The sequence below is a fragment of the Passer domesticus genome, chromosome 3 (assembly GCF_036417665.1).
Source record: "Passer domesticus isolate bPasDom1 chromosome 3, bPasDom1.hap1, whole genome shotgun sequence".
Taxonomy (NCBI): domain Eukaryota; kingdom Metazoa; phylum Chordata; class Aves; order Passeriformes; family Passeridae; genus Passer; species Passer domesticus.
The window spans coordinates 45419376-45436345 of record NC_087476.1 but is presented as its reverse complement, the minus strand read 5'-3'; the positions used below and the strand labels follow the sequence as shown (position 1 = coordinate 45436345).

The 16970-nt window shown below is 42.9% G+C and overlaps 1 long non-coding RNA gene across 2 annotated transcripts; it reads left to right on the top strand.

The window, feature by feature from the left end:
* The first annotated feature begins 10681 nt into the window (after positions 1-10681).
* Positions 10682-13646, top strand: LOC135296482 (uncharacterized). Of its 2 annotated transcripts, none has more exons than XR_010358578.1 (3): positions 10682-11188; positions 11382-11856; positions 13032-13646. It is a non-coding gene; the product is annotated as an uncharacterized LOC135296482 (long non-coding RNA). The 2 variants fall into 2 exon arrangements; XR_010358579.1 differs by lacking the exon at positions 10682-11188 and adding an exon at positions 11229-11243.
* Positions 13647-16970: the final 3324 nt, after the last annotated feature.

Here is a 16970-nt window from a genome sequence, read left to right as displayed (position 1 = left end):
GGTCTTGTGGTGAGAGTTCAGATAAACACTAAAAGTGTTTAATATTGGCTTTACAAACAAGGTAAAAAGAAGCACTTCATGGCAATTGGAGTGATAGAGGTATCATTTTATGGATAGAAGCCTGAATCACTGACATTTTGTATTTTCAGGAATATTCCACTCAAATATCCTAAAATAGTCCCTTAAAACACATGGTATTTTTGAATGAATACATAATTTAAATTTTTTAAAAAAATTTTTATTTCACTGCTTCCTAAGAATTCCAGTCATGAATGATAAGCCAATTATAATAGACATCTCTCTAAACAGAGAGCAACATGACAACGTTCTCAGTCACAAAGATTTTGCAATTTAATTATTAGGAAAAGGAGAGGTAGATGCAGAGGTAGAAAGAGATGGTATCTATGAAGTAGCTACTATGATGTCTTGGTTTGAAAAGACAGGTGTCTGCCAAAGAAGGCAGGAGCCTCTCTTGAAATAAAAAATGTAAATCCTCTGAATTATTATAATTTTGAAATTAAGGGACTCTCAGGCAAAGATATGGGAGTAGGAATAACAGTTCTGTATTAGGAAAAATAAAAATGCAGAAATACAAAACAACACTGACAGAAGGTGACTTGACACCTTGTTGGTCAGGGTGTTGGTAGCAGTCTGTTTAAAGAGTGGCTGCAGTCCTCCTGGAGTGACAGATGTAGTTCTGTTAAAGCAGTGATTCTGTAGAAGGGTGCAGTTTTCCTCTGAAGGTCCAGTGCTGGTGTAGATGGACCTGGTCTTCCTCTGGGAATGCAACAGAAAAAAGGCTGCTCCTTCTGGGAAGCCAGTGGAAAAGGATTCCCAGAGGAAATCCTTTGGATTTCCAAAGGAAATTCCAAAAGGTATTCCAAATCTCTGATTATATCCAGGTAGGGCTCCCCCCCCCGGGCGGAACATGTCACAGTGGGATGATGTAACTTTATCAGTCATGCAGTGACACTCAATGGCCCATTAACAGAAGATAGCTCCTTGGATGGAGGATGGGTTGTGGAGGAGAAAAAGAAAACTGCCCCACCCGGTTCTGACAGATGGCAATAGAATACACACCCCTGGCCACATCTTGCATTTGCAACCTAAGACTTTTGATGAGTGTAAATCCTGGTATGTCTGCAACTAAATTCCAGCCACGATAGGCCTATCATGACAGATAGCTTTGGAGAGTGACTGGAAGGATAATATTTAAAATGTCCTACATTACCTGTTTGTAAAGGACTATTCAGACTTCAAGACTAGTGAGGAAGAAAGGAATTTGAAGCATGAGTTGAAACTCAAATAGACAAGCCACTGTGGACGCATTCTGAGCAATGATAGGAACCAGCTTCCTTAAAAACCAGGAAAAAGAACAAAGAGCTTCTCCAAACACTGAAATTCATCTTTCATTAATAAAGCCCAGGTAACTTTCTATTGTTCAAGAAGACTGAACTATTTTAGGGATAACTTAGTGGGAAAATCATCCAGTTTTACACTCTGCATGGTTATGAGGACCCTGAGAAGACCAAAGGCAATACATGAATGAAAGATGATTAGTCATTTAAGTCAGTTTAACTAGCAGGAAACACATACAGCTGTGGTTTATTTATGCTGAGAGACAGTGGACATTATCCATGAGGTAGATACATCAACAAGATTTCAGTTTTGCTAGAAAACAGATCTGGAATGAAGAGGAAAATGTTTTATTCCATCAATGAACATTCAGTTAAACACGTAGATGTTGCACATTTAAAGTAGATGTAAATCCATACAAATGTAACCTCTACTTACACACAAAGGTGTAGAGGCAAAAGAGGCGAGTGTGTCCATCGGGGCTCTTTCCACCGAGCTATGGTCCTGATATAGCCAATAGCCACCACTGCCTGACCACCACTGCATTGAAAACAGATCTGAAAGGCAAGGGGCAGGAACTGGGTCAGGAGTTTGCAGAGAGCGTGCAGAAAATACCCACCATTAATTGATCCTGGTTTAGAAACCTATAAGACAGTCTTAAACTGACTCAAGAGACTTCAGCATCTTGTGGTTTAGGTCAGGATGGGCTGAATTGCACATTAATTATTGTGCAATAATTGGATATGTGGGAAGGAGTGTGACTATTCATTACCTTTATGAAATAGTGATTAATAATGCAAAGGACACTCCAAAGTTACAGAAGAGTGGCTATCTCTACTTCCCCTCTGCTTGCTGGCAGGATCAGCGATTGTCAATAGATGGGAGGAGCAGCATTAATTGTGCTGGTTCCAGCTACACAGGCTTGGTCCCAGATGTCCCTGAAGGAAGGGCTCTGTTCCTGCCCTTCAGGTTGAGGTAGATGAGTTTCATGAGGTGGAGAGCACCATTCAGGTTGGATGATTTTTACTGGTTGTAGGTTCATTCTTCATTCTAGTGTTGCTTGATGATGGGTACATTGAGTCACTGGGCAAGTGTTTTTGTATTAGGTCAGTTCTGCCACTGCTACCAGTCATGTTTTCTTAATAAGATGTGCCTGATCATGCTTTACCCAAGAAAAGTTAATCCCTGACAACTACACAGCAATATAATGAAGATTGAACTGTGAGCCTCTGACATCAGTTGTACTACTTGAGTGTGGTCAGCCCAGCAGGAGCAGCTGAGTCCTTGGCACAACCCAAGGACTGTGCCTTGGGATACAGAACCTCTGTTCTGGCCTAAATAATCCCCACTCAACTTTTGCCCCCTCTTTGCTCTGTAACAGGAGCCACACCAGCATCGCCTTCTTTTCAGCAGAGAATAATTAGAGGCTACAGCAAAGCCACGAAGAAGGCTTTTTCAAGGTACAATTGACTTGATAGAGGAGGACTGCTGTAGGGTGGGAAGTAGACAGTTGTGGGCTTCAGAGAAAAGCTCACATCTCCCAAGAACATGAGGAGCCACCCCTGAGGAGGAAAAGATGAGAACATACTGAGAGAAGGGAAAGAAACTGAGTGAAGCCTCCTCTTCATTGCAGGTCTACCACAGGCCCATGACATCCTGCTGGCTTCTCACAGATTTCCTCCCTATCCCTACAGGTATCTCCCAGGTGTCTCACAAATACCTTCTGAGATTTCCCTTACCACTCCCAGGAACCTGCTCCACTGCCACAAAAGCTGAAAAATGGCAACTGCTGCCAGAGAGATTTAAGCTGCAAATTCCTAACAGCATTGTAGCCTGGAGGTTTGCCCCAGGCAAGCAGGCCTGAAGAGTTTTAACCCAAGCTAACTCCAAACCAAGAAGCGCTACTGTTCGACAGCTGTAGCTGTTTGAACCATGGAACCAAGTGCACTATGACTCTTCTTTACTACACTGCCTCCTCTCCTGCTGGGCACATACCAGATTATGAGGGACCTCAGGCATCAGCATCTGGAGATCCAGCCGATGAATTGCCTTTATTGCTTATCTCCACATTGCAGTACAGCTTGCACATTACTTGTATTCTAGAAATACCACAGATAAAAGAATTAGACAAGCAGGTCTGCCATGCTAAGCAAAGAGCACTCTTCAGCTTCCCACAGGTCCAAGCAGCCCTAGGTAACATCTTAAACTACACCATCGTGGTAGATAATGGTACCTCTCTGTTCATTTTCTGCACTCCCTGCTTGTTCACTTTGGCTTCTTGCCATTGCCCTCTGCACTTCTCCTCCCCTGTGAATCCTCTTGCATCTTCCAGCAGCTGCTGGGTCCATTCCAGTGCCATATGCCATTCAGGCTCCCTTCTCCAGAGTCCTTCAAATAACCTCAAAATCACCATGAAACAGCACCATGTAGAATTACAAGCAGAAACTAGAGGTTAAGATGCTATCAAGTGTTCCAAACTGGGTTTTTTTGGCAATCACACAAAGCCAGAGACTGCCACAGCTCAGACTTTTCAGCATTTGAATTCGGCCTGATCAACAGCATGTGACACAAGTTTATATACGATACTTCAGCTGAAGCATCTCACAAGATGGTCCAGCAACACACTTCCCCACACACCCAACCAGCTTGTTTTGCTGTGCTTATTATTCCCACCCACACCTATAACCTGGTTATCCCTCTCCAGCATCTTATCATAGCTGATTTACTGATAAATTAAATTTACCTAAATTAATTTGAAGAGTAACACACACCCTCAGCTGTCTACAGCAGATCACAACTTCTTGGCTCTCATTTTTTAATGATACCATGTAGAGTTGCACCTCTTTCTTGAGCAGCAGCTCACTTGTCACTTGTTTAACAGTCGTTGTTTTTCTTGCCCTGGAAAAAATCATGTAAGATTCAGACAAATTATTAAGTGGAAACAGGTTTTTCCTTTCTGCCTCCTGCAGCCTAGACTGTCACATTTTTTAATGACATCTTTATAAATGCTGTGTGCTTTGGTGCTGTATGCTGTACAATCAGATATTGAATGCAACACAAGAGCAAGATACCAAAGCACTTGTGATACCAATGTGCCCATAATGACCTGTTTTCTCTTTGTTTCCCTTTTTTGATGTGGGTATTTGGATAACTTAGAAATTAAAATTATATCCTGCTCTGAGTGATCATTCTTATCAGGCAGAATGAAAAGGGTACTTCTTTCCCTTTTTTCTACTGCATGCTTTGCTGTCTCCTGAGCACATCTCATTTAATTTATCTGTTATAAATCCTGGTATGTGCATTCATTATGGACGAGGGATTGTTTGTGCAAATGAGTTATGATTCCTGTGGAAAAACAAAACCAAAACAACACACCAATCAAACGCATGGACACAGCTCATAGTTAAGTAATGCTGGATTCACTCCAGGGGCTTCTGCTCTGTGTTGGGTAGGACAAGTTAACCCAGTAGCTTGTCAGTGTTCTGTATTGCCCAGGACAAGAAGCCGTAAATGCTTTCTTGCCTTGTGAGTGACTGATGATTCCATTTGGGTTCTTAAATTTGATACACACTTCTCCCTCATGCTGAATTGAATGAATTGAAAAGCACTGTGTGCTTTAAAACTCCTAACAGAACACTTATTTAAAGGATGCAAGAGAAGTTGGTACCAGAGAACAGATATATATTTTTTATCTTAGAAATTAAAGACCTATGGAAATAGCACTAGAGATATTCTTCTCTATCTACTCAAGAGTCAGACACAATTTCAGTTCTTGTGTTAAAATTATCCCTTTCCTTACTACAAACCTCAAATTCCACAGAAACTAGAGAGGAATGGCATTTTAAGTGGTTATAGAAAGGAAAACAGTCCTGTGCAAGCATGGTAGAGACTATAAATCAACTCTGAAAACCATGGAAGAGGATGTGTCATGATTCCACTCATGCCACTAAGGTGAAATCTGTCATGTAATAAGTGGGAATTGTTGTCTGACGGTGCTGAAAGTCTGATTTCCTCACTAAGTCCTCTATCCTCTAAATATATGTCCATTAGGAAAGAAGTGGACAATAACCATCTCTGCTGTTTTGCATTCTTCACTGGAAATAGCTCTGTGCTGAGCTCAGTAATCTTCCATGTATGCTAAAAATGCAGCTGTCTTCATGAAGACATCCACATAGGATTAAAACAGTGTCACAAAAATGGTAGGTGTCTGCATATGCTCAGATGATGAAGAGGTGATGAGTAGTTTGTATGGCTTTGCTTTTTTGGAACATGGTGCTCAACCCCCAACTACATCATCCTCTAGTACCAATACATACATATGCATACCTATATGATCTAAGATTTATTGCAGATATTTTAGGCAAGAATTTATATTAAATGTCACACTGGTATTTACTGTAAGAGTCATCTCTGGACTTAAAATTTTATGCTAGTGATTGAATAATGTGTTTTTCAGGATTGTGATGAGAAGAAAGACCACAGTGAAATGTGACAGCTAACTCTTAAAAACAAAAATAATCCACATACTGGGCAAATCAGCTGACAAGCTTCCTCCTTCATTATAGGGGATTGTAAAAGGACATTTTTCTGAAGTTCCATACCCTTTATGGAAAATTATGCAGAGATTAATACTGCCCACTGACATGAGATCACACCACATTATCCTTCATCCCAAATCTAAAAGTATTTGCTCAAACAAGCCAATACTTAAAAACAGACTTTGTTGTACACATAGAGGTAAGTTTTGTGAAAGAATAAAGTAAAAGTTTTCGCTTCCTTAGGAACACTGTACCTAGGAAATACTACATGGAATTCCCCTTTTTGCTATTTTGAACGCATTCTTACAGCCTTCTTTGGTGTCCCATGTCTTTTGATATGTGGAGCCAGCCTGCTAACAAAGCATCAAATTGTAGTCGTTCAGCTTTATCACAACAGGAAAGCTCCGGTTCAACACCATTTTGGAAATGCTGATCAATAACATTCAAACAATCCTCTAAATCTCAGAGCTGCTAAATAACTCCTGCAGTCTTCATAAACAGATCGGTCCATTCTATTCTGCTCCCAGCTTTTCAGCACACAGGAGTTCACCATACTTGAATTGCAAATGAGCAGCATAAATGTTAAAAATGTTTCTGCCTGTTATTTTCATTGGCATCAGTCTTTGCAGTGTTTGGGAGACAGAAGAAAATGCGCAAGCTGCAGCAGGGCTGCAAGGAAACACTCATTTCCCCATCTGATTGCCAGAATGGAGAATTAGTTTTATCCAAGCCCTTGATTCTTCCCTGCAATCCTCATTTGCCGGACTAGGGACCTGGTCCTTAACAGACTACTGAGTACCACTGCACACATCCCCATTCTACTCCATGATGGTGTAGAAAGGGGATGTTTGTGTGTTCCAGCAAGCTGGAAGAGACTTTTCTAAAGGCTTCACAGGATGCTTGCTGCAAGTGCTAACCAGGCAAGTTAGTTAGTTAGTTTCCGTGGAGGAAACTGATGTGGGCAACATTCGTGACTGAGCCCCAGTGCGTGCAGAGACAGCGCGCACAGGTGACCACCTTCTGTATAACACAGCTTGCAAACCAAACTGGAGCAGCCAGCTAAGCAGTGCCTGTGAAATTAAGCACAGGTCTGCTTAGAGGCTTGAGCTATTGGTGCTGTACCAGAGGAGGAGACTAGGAAGTTAGCTGATACTCTTAGAGAACTTCTGTGTGTTGTAGGCACGTTTGGTTAATCAATGTTTGTCTGTGCTCTGTAATCCATAGCAATTCCTTCAGGCCGAGGAACCCACACCTGCATCTTCTGGCAGACTAAAGGCTCCCACAGACTGCCAGGAGGGCTGTTAGGTCCAACACACATAACAATTGAAGCATTTTTTTCCTTCAGAATGGTGCTGCCCATTGCAGTTCTAGGGATATAAAACTATCTCAGAATTCAAAGTTTGTTTTGAAGACAGAATGAAACAACTTCCTAGGAAAACAGATGTGCCAGTTAGCTCTCTGTCACACCAAGGCCTGCTGCTGTGACCTAACAGCAGCAAGATGTACAGAAATGCCCATGGCAAAGCCAGGGCCACACTTCTGGCACAACCTCCCATTCAAAGAACCTCAGGAACACAGAGCTGATCATCAAAATTACTGAAAAGGTGATCTCATGCTTCATTCCATTAAAAGAATCATTTGTAATGCCACTTCTAAGAGGAAAAGGTTAAATCTGAACAGCTTTTCATGCTGAATTCTTCCTTTTAAACACAATTAGTGCCCATTGGTACCTAAGACTAATTCATGCAACAGCAATGATTTTTTTTTCTGCCTGAGGAAAAGTTACACTAAAATGTGGAATAAGGCTATGTAAAAGGTAAAATAAACAAGCCATCCTAGCTAATGCCTGCCAAGAAAATAAGATCCAGCACTGGAATTCTCTGTACTGCTGAACCACTCAGTTTCTGGTTTTCACATTTACACTTTGTGCAGATTTTTTTTGGTAAACTGAAATGTCCACTGGGACTGGGAATAGAAGAAAAGGTATGGCTAAACCCTTTTCCTGCCCAGCTCCGCTCCTTGAGTAATTGGATGTAAAAGAAATAAGAAGAAATAAGAAGTCTCTCTCTTCCAGCAGCCAGAGTATTACAAAATAGATTGCAGTTAATCTATAGCAACAGAACTGTCCATTTCTTCCAGGCAGATGAAATATAAAATATGCAGTAATGCTCAGAGCACTTGCTAATTATTTAACAGAGGGATTTTCCACACAAAACACATTTAAAAATTGAAAAGCTTCACTAGTCCTGACCAGAACATTTAAAGTAAGATTTTTATCGGTGATGTTTTAAACCAGAGGACTGCAGTGACCCCATCTTGTAGCCTGAATTCAGCTGAATCCTACACTGTGTTATAGACCCTTCTGCAAAATGTGTTCTTAACAGGAAAAACGACAGTACTCTGTATCACTAGTGTGGAGCAGGAATGATTTCTAAAGATTGGCCAGGAAGAAGCAGTGTCGAGACTGGGAAAGGATTTCCAGATGAGTTCTGCCTCATCTGAGCTTCAGCTATTCACTTGCCTCCTGGTTTCTCCGTGTCTCTGTTTACCTAGCTCTAGCAGTGATCTTTGCACACCCTTCAAAACTCTGAAATTGAGCTGCTGCTACACACTGTAATGTCCAGTGAGTATCATTTACAATAGCATTTTATTGCTCATCATTCAGCATCCCTCTCCTTAAGCCTGCTAAAATTTGCAGGTTGGAGGGGTGGGTTTTTTTTCCCCTTTTTTCACTGGAGCTGCACCCAGCTGTCTCTACCTTTTTCTTTAGAGCTGATGTCATCACTTCATCACCATCCATCCATCTTCCCCTGCAGTGTGTGCTACTTTCCCCAGGGCTGCAAATTTCACCTGCCATTAATTTTGTTAATTCACCATGCTTGTTTAGGAAGAAAAAAAACCAAAAACCATGAGGAAATGTTGACATAACTACTGGCGTTTTTCTCCAGACCTTTCTTAAGCAGATGTGTGGAACTAAGTGAGGAAGAGTCAGAGACTGCCCTCTCTCAGGGTCATAAAAAGAGAACTAGACTGTCCTAAGCTAAGGAAAGCAGAGCACTCAAAGAGATGCATGGGGAGGTTATCAGGTTTCATCCCTAAAGATATTTGCATAATTTGGGTATTTACCAGGAAAGAGATAGGGAGGTTGGATCCTGCTTTATGGTAGTAAAATCATGGGATAGATGAGATGAGCTCTTCACATTCCTTTCCAACCCTGTAAGTTTTTGCCATAGCTGTGAAGTCCACAAATACCCATTTGTCTTCCACTTACATATATTAACCTCTTCCACTCCTATCCCCTGCCAACAAATTTAACATTTAGACTACTCTAGGATGATGGCTCTGTCCAAAGGTTCTTGTCCCCAAAATACCCAGATTTCTTTTACAAAATTAACCACATTCCGTCTTGCTGAGTGGGGTGGATTCTTCCCCCTTACCATTTTTTTTTTACCTCAAATGCAACTGGCCATATTAGAGAAAAATTTATTCTCAAGTCAGATCTCATCACTAGTTCTAAGCATTTGAGCAAGATGCATGTGTCAGGAGCAGGGCCACCATGAACACCTCTGCCCAGCTTTTCATCTCTTGCTAATTTGATATTTTAGAGGAAGGTAACACTTCCCCAAGTCACCCTGGAAGTAACAGAGCTGGGAACCAGGGGGCAAAAGTGCAGTCAAAATAATAAAAAGTGTTATTCCTGAACGTTGTTGGTAACTCACAGAAAATCTGGAGTATGGTGGCACTGATGGACAAATACAGTACATAAACAACACACTGAATGCAGTGAGTTAATCTTTATTTCAAGCAGCCTCCCAAATAGAGAAGACAAGGAAATGCCAATGGGACTGAAAAGGCACATGGAGTCAGTTCCTGAAAGAGGCTCTTGCATTTTTCCATCTGACTCACAGTGGAAGAATGTCCTAAAAAAAAAAAAAAAATCAGATTCATCTTGAGGACCCCAAGTTATGATATGCCATCCCTAACCTCTCAGAAGCCACCTCCATGATCAGCCTTCTGCTGTCCTCTACTTCTCTTGCCATACCCTCCCACAGCAAAGAAACAAACATGCTTTCAGTGACAGCCTCCTTCCTCATGGCTTTTGGTCCTAATTTCCTCATGATAAATCCTCTTTGGCATCAACAATATGCAGCTCAGTGACCTCCTCTGCATTCACCTTAACCATACCACAGAACTGCTTTTAGGGAACCACTTCTACATGTCACCTCTGCATATGTCCTTCTGCAGCCACAAAGCTTAACACACATTTTTCGGCAACCAAAATGCCTGTATATATGGGCCAAAAACTATGGTCACAGCACACATCCACCTACAAACTGAGAAAATCTTCCAGCTGTGTGCTCCCATCATGGGTGACACACCTTGGTGTAAGTAAGATGTCTGCATTTTGGTCACATCACGGGTAAGTTTCCATCACAATTCCAGGGGCAGTGATTCCACCATGTCCCTTGGCAGTCCATTTCAATGTCTAACCACCATCTCTGTGAATAAATTCATCACGCTGCCTGAACCTCTCCTGGCACAGCTTGAGGCTGTGCCCTCCTGTCTTGCCACTGGTTGCCTGGGAGAAGAGGCCAACCCCACCTGGCTAAAACCTCCTTTCAGGGAGTCACAGAGAGCAATAAGGTCAGCCCTGAGCCTCCTTTTCTCCAGGCTAAACGCCCCCAGCTCCCTCAGCTGCTCCTCACAGGACCTGTGCTCCAGACCCTTCACCAGCCTCACTGCCCTTCTCTGGACTCGCTCCAGCCCCTCAATGTCCCTCCTGAGTGGAGGGGCTCAGTGTCACCGAGAGGCACTGGGTGCAAATGAACTACAGCGAGGGTACCACCCCCGAACAGCTGGCACAAGCGCTTCCACCGCGGAGAGGGCCCTTCTGCTTTCTCCGCGAGAGAGGGCTTAGCGCAGCCAGAGAGCGCACCCAGCGCCCCGGGATGAACCCGCGGCAAGCGAGCGGGGAGGGCAGCGGGGCGCTGGCGGCTCCCGTGAGGCGGGGCGGGCCGCGCAGGTACCCGGGCCCCTCCCCGCGGAGGGGGCGGCGGCCGCGCGGCTCCTAACGCGGCCTGACAGCCACCGCCGCCCCCCCGCGCTGACATCACCGGCCGGGATTTAAATAGCTCCGCAGCCGCTGCCTCCCGGATACAGCGCGCCCCATTGGCCGCCGCCGCGGCCAATGGCCGCGCCGCGCCCCTGCGCTCCGCCAATGGCGGGGCCGCGGCCGGCGCGCGCCTCCCCTGTCGCTAAGGGAGGGAAATACAGCGCGCGCGGCGGGCTGTCAGGTGCGCCGGGCTGCGCCGGGAACGGGGAGCAGCCGGGGGGCTCGGGGCTGGCTGGGTGGGTGGGTGGGTGGGTTCTGCTGCCTTCGCCCCCCTTGGGTTTCAGCCCTGCTAGGCGAGCTCCCCTAGCCAGCCGCGTTACTCGGCGCGGGGAGGGAACAGTGTGGAAAGTGACTGTTCTCCGCTTTGTTTTAAGCGCTCCGGCGGCGGCGTCTCCCGGGCGGTGAAACGCAGGACGAGCGGCCCCGCCGTGCTGTTTCCTCCTCGGGGAGAGCTTGAAACGAGAGGGAAAGAGAGAGAGAGCGAGAGGGGAGAGCGATCGGTGGTGACTCGGGGGCTGGCCGGGCCGCCGCTGGGGCTCGGCGGCCGCAGACGGTGGATTTGTGGGAAGAGGACGGGATGAGAAATAAACGCGCCCGGCCAGCGGTGTTTAGGGGAGCGGGGGCCGGGTGCCGGAGCGCCCGGACTCCGGACGCGGAGCCGCCGAGCTGCAATGGACGCTGCCCGCCGCTGGCCGCAGAGCGGAGCACAGCCGCCGCCGCCGAGGAGCGAGAGCTGCCCGCCCGGAGCCGGCCCGCAGCCCGGAGCGGGAGCGGGAGCTTGCCCTTCGGCGTCGCTCCGGTGAGCGCGGGCCGGGCCGCCCGGATGGGCTGCGAGGCACGAGCGACTAGGTAAACGCCACTGTGTAGATGTGCTGTTTGGAGAGGAGGAAAAGAGAAAATAATTAAAGAATTAAAACATGCGAGGATGCGGTCATTGGGGATGGGGCTGCACGGGGCGATGATGGAATAGCCTCCTCTCCCGTGCCTGGCGCGGCGGCCAGCTGTAGGCGAGCGAAAATGAAGTCCTTACGTAAGGCGGGCTGGCCGGATGGCGGGGTACCTGCTGCGCCCTGCATCGCCAGCCGCTGCCCCGCCACAGTCACCTGGGCTTCTCCCTGCCGTGCCGCAGCCTGGCACTGCGGGGCCTGTCCTAAAAGCAGACTTCCATCCGCAGGAGCTCGCACATTTGAGAGCTGCGTAGCACCGTGGAAAAAACATAAATCAATTGCACTCCAAACTCAGAAAATTTAACCCGTTTCACTTGTTACCAGGCTTACTGGCTTGAAAGAGCATGGTATAAATCTACTTTGCTGCCAAGCCATGATGGCATTACGTAAAACATTTCTTCTTGGTTGCTGTTTACTGCTTCACACTCTACAAATATTTCTGACTTATTTCTTTCCCGTATCTACAGTGTGTTAATGCGTTGCCTGAATATCCTAAAGATGTCGGCCTGCACACTCAAAAGGCAAATGCATGTGTAAGAATTGTAGGAAAAACACGGAACAAGGCTGAGACCTTTTTATTTTTTTTTAATTTGATTTCGGTTTCTGGCTCTCCCTGCATTTTAGTGTAGGGTGATAAACTTTCTGCCTTGCTGCTTTTCTTCCCCATCCATCATCAAATTAAGAACACAGCTTAAGTTACAGTTTTGTTGGAGGGGGTTTTTTAATGTAATCAGAAATTCCTGTGCAACATAAAACATTAATTATTGCAGGAGAAGCTGCAAATTCTTGCTGTAGAGGCCCCGGTAAATGTAAAACTAAAAATCAAATTAATGCTTAATCTTCCCTGAAACAAACCCACCGAGTTATCAGAAATCTGAGGTGCCTACCTGTCTACATCTCTGTGATGTGATGAAGTTTTTGTCAAGGTTTCTTTCCCTTTGGAAAAGGGGAGCCTCTAAAATGAAATCGTTACCCCCGTCCTCCCCCATGTTTCTGTTTCCTCCTTCTCCTTACCTGTTATTCCTGTCAGTGAAAGATGAGGACTGTGAAGCCTTGTTTCCCCTTCTGTTGTTGCAGAACTCCTTGGATGTGTCAGAAGTGAGCGCCGAGAGGATTTTGTGGTCTTTGTGGGAGGAAGGCACAAGCCACCCAAGCCCCGTTCCCTCCATCTTGAGCCTTCTGTGGTGATTTGCAGCAGCAGCACAGGGAAGTATGAAGCACTGAGGGGCAGAAGTCAGTGTTTAAACCTGGCTTCACTTCAGCATTAACGACCACGCAAGTTTCACATAACAGCAGGACCAGAATAGCAGAAGTACTTAAGGTGCCTCATTTAAAAGTTCTCTTCTGCATATCTAAAGATTAGGCAGCTGTTCAGAAAAGATGATTATACAAGTGTTTTTATTTACTGTCCTAACAGAAGATGATGATCCGCATTACCTTACATGCATCTTGGATGCATCTGTATCACCATATAGATTTCAGGGGACCTGTATTGATTTAAGTTAGTAGAGAAACCCAGTGAAGTTTTAAATAATCGGAATAATATTCTCCCTCTCTTTCAGTCAGATTTGCCCTTCATGTTACTTGTGTTTCATAATCCTCCTAGCTCTCCATTTCGTCATTACAAGACCAGCATCTCTACTGTAAAAAAAAAAAAAAAAAAAATAGAGAGAGGATCGATCACCCCCCCCCCAGAAAAAAAAGTCTTTTTACAAACTGCTATTTATATCAATGTTTAAATAAATTTAGGGCATAAAGTGATCCTGGTTTTTAATAGGCCTATTTAGTTTCATTTACTTACGCAGGTATTTTTTTGGAACTAGAAGCTCTCAGAAAGAGAATGTGTTCGATGCACCAATACCCTTTAGGGTTTTGATAAAAGACATGATATCATGAGTATCATCACCACTTCTGTTATTCTTCTTATATAGTAGCGACGAGACTGAATCACCATTTTTAGCTATTCTTCAGCAGAACTCGTAATCTATCAATGTGTCAGCTCAACAGCAGTTTTCTCTTCACACTAATGTGAACCAGAGGGTCCAGCTATCACTGATTTTGACATTTTTATCTGAGATTGCATGTATTGCAGAAGTTTGAAGCAGATGAATTATAGGGCCTATTACATTTTCATAAAGATGTACAAAACATAGAATACGTCACCTAAAACGTTTCAAACTAATTTATACCGGATAGCATTCCTATGCTTGGTGTTTCATAAGCTTTCTGCTGGAAGCACTATTAAATATTTGTCTGATAAATAACAAGAATTAGATCAAGTGTGAGTCCTGTAGTTTTTTGAATGCCTCACATTGCCCTCTCTGTTGTTACATAATATATCATAAAGAAATACGTGCCTTCATTCTCTTTAAATCATTCCAGCATGGATAGTACTAAGCCTTCCTTCAAGTCCTCGTTATGCAAGTCCTTGCTACTGCTAATAGCTGTCAGCTCTGCATGGTTATTTAAAAAACAAGGTAACTGCAGACTTTTTGTGAAGCTCCTTGCATTTCTGGAATTTTCAGTGAGGTGATTCCAGGTGTGTTGCTCTCTTTCTCTCAGCTACAAACTAAGTTATTACAAACAAACAGGTTTTCCCCCATTAAAGTCCCGTTCATTCCAGAACATCATGTTTTTTTGTTTAGTTGCCTCTGTAAACACATAATGAGTATCTTAATGCACTTCAGTGTCAAAACAGTGGAATAGATCAGAATGCAGTAATATTTTGAACGTCTGTTGGAGAATGCAGGCATATAACTAAGTACTGAAAAAATACATAGCACAGTAAAAAATCCATGACCAACCTAGGAAAGCTATTAGGTAACAAAAAATCCATATGGGCATTAAGTACTATTATTTAAAGTAAAATCTGTGTTATAAGCAGCATTCAAGTGAAATTGATGAGATATCTATATAGAACAGAAAATACAATTTTTTAAAGCTATGATACAACGTTCTGTATTTCTTTACTTGGAAAGTGGAATTTTACTTGTCGTTCTGTAAAGGTATAAAATTAACAGCAAGCACTTCAGAGAATTAAGAATGCTGCCTGATTTGTGGAAATTTTTTCTCCCTCTGTAAAACACAGAGATCACTGGCGGCAAAAAATCAGGAAAAACCTGTCTGGGTTTTCCAATATCAAGTAGATCTTGTCGAGTATCCTCGCTTTTAAGATGGCCTTGCTTTTAAAGAGACTGAAATAGGAATACCTCAAAATTCATCATACTAACTATACTTTAAAATATTTTCTCTTCCTTTTTACTTGTATGATATGCAGGCAGTAACTCAGTGATGTGTCACCAGGAAAGGAGGATTTGTTTCATATTCCATTAGCAGGTCTATTAGTTTAACAATCCTTGATTGCATTTCTAAATTTCTTTACCTTTTTGTTACTTTTGTAAATTTGAGGTACCAGCTTATTTGTTTATTTCCATTTTCTCACTTCTAATTATTTGAAAGGTTCAACTATAATTTGTTCAGATTTTGGTATGACACATGGAAAATATTTTTTAAAATTCCTTTTGCAAGCAGTAGGTTGGTGGGAGGAGGTCTGCACTGTAAAATAGTGTACCTATGAAATTGTACTCCAGTGGGAGATTAAATAAGAAAGAACAGGATGACTGAGACAAGTCATTTGTCACAGATGTTCATGCAGTTCTGGTGTTTTATTTTAAGCTGGATTCATCAAACGTGCTAAGGAGTAATTTCTGTCTGATATGAAGTTCCCATCAAAGGAGACTAAGTGGTTTAAGTTTAAACTGTGGTTTGAAAATACATGGAAATGTTACTGGACCAGTGACAGTTTGATTCGGTAGCCAAAGTGGACGCAAGGAACTAAACTGAAGAATGCTATTTTTGGCCTAAAATACGTCAGGAAAATAGATCACTAATCTATTACTGTGGAGCAGTGACTTTACCTAGAAGATGGTTTTATCTATGAAGCACAAAGATTTTACCGCAGGGTGTCTGAATTATGTAGATTATAAAGGGTACCGATGCCGTTGGAAAGCAAGCATGAAATGGTGATATGTGAACCTCAGATATCTGAGCAGCATTTGCTGACCACTTTTACAGTATTTTGCAAGTTTATAATATAGGTTTAGTATTAGTTTTATTTAGTGAAAATGGAGGAGGTAAGGACTAGTGTAATACTGATTTTGGGTTTTTTAGATAGGGCAATTATCATATTTAGCAAAATACAATACGAATGAGAAGGCCTGGACTAAGATTACTTTAAAAGGCAGATTTTTTTAAAAAATCAGTATTTGACTTTTTTTAGTTTGTATTAGTTGCTCTCTCTTTTAATAAAATTTTCTCTTTTGTTAAGTTCATCTCTCTTCCTTCAGAAATACCGTGTCCCAGCCCTGAAAGGGAGAAATATAATGGCTATAGTTAGCTTCTGTTTACTGGAGCAAAATGATTTTTTCCCCAAACTGAAATACATGTATTAATTTGCTAGACTTCCAGCAATTTTTACGTATGGTATTTCTGAGAAAGAGATTGTAATGTCCATTCTAATGCAGCTTACCACAATGTAGCAGCCGTAATCAAGCGCTTTTCTCTTTGGTAGTCAGATATACAGTACCTGAAAACTGAATCAGAAAAAAGTATTTTTGACATGATAAATTTGGCTTTCAAGTCTGTACTTTCTTTTGAGTTTTCTAGGTAAATGCTGCGCAGATTGATTATCAGAAAAATTGAGGCTTACGTAATCGGGACATACATTTTTCTACTGCCTCCCTTCCCCCACTTAGCTTTCATTTTACTATCAAAAATGAAAAATGTTGAAAATAAAATTACTATGACATACTGATTATACACACATTTTCATGGAACTGCACAGCTAAGCTATTTGTATGTATTTAGTAAAAGAAATAGCAAGCAAAACATTAAAACCTTGAGACGGCTAAACTTTAAAATTATCGTTGTCATTCAATACAGCTTTATCTAATATGCTGTACCTAGCTGCATAGCAATAAGTCTTTTTACTTTGCATAGGGAATTAGAGCACTTCTA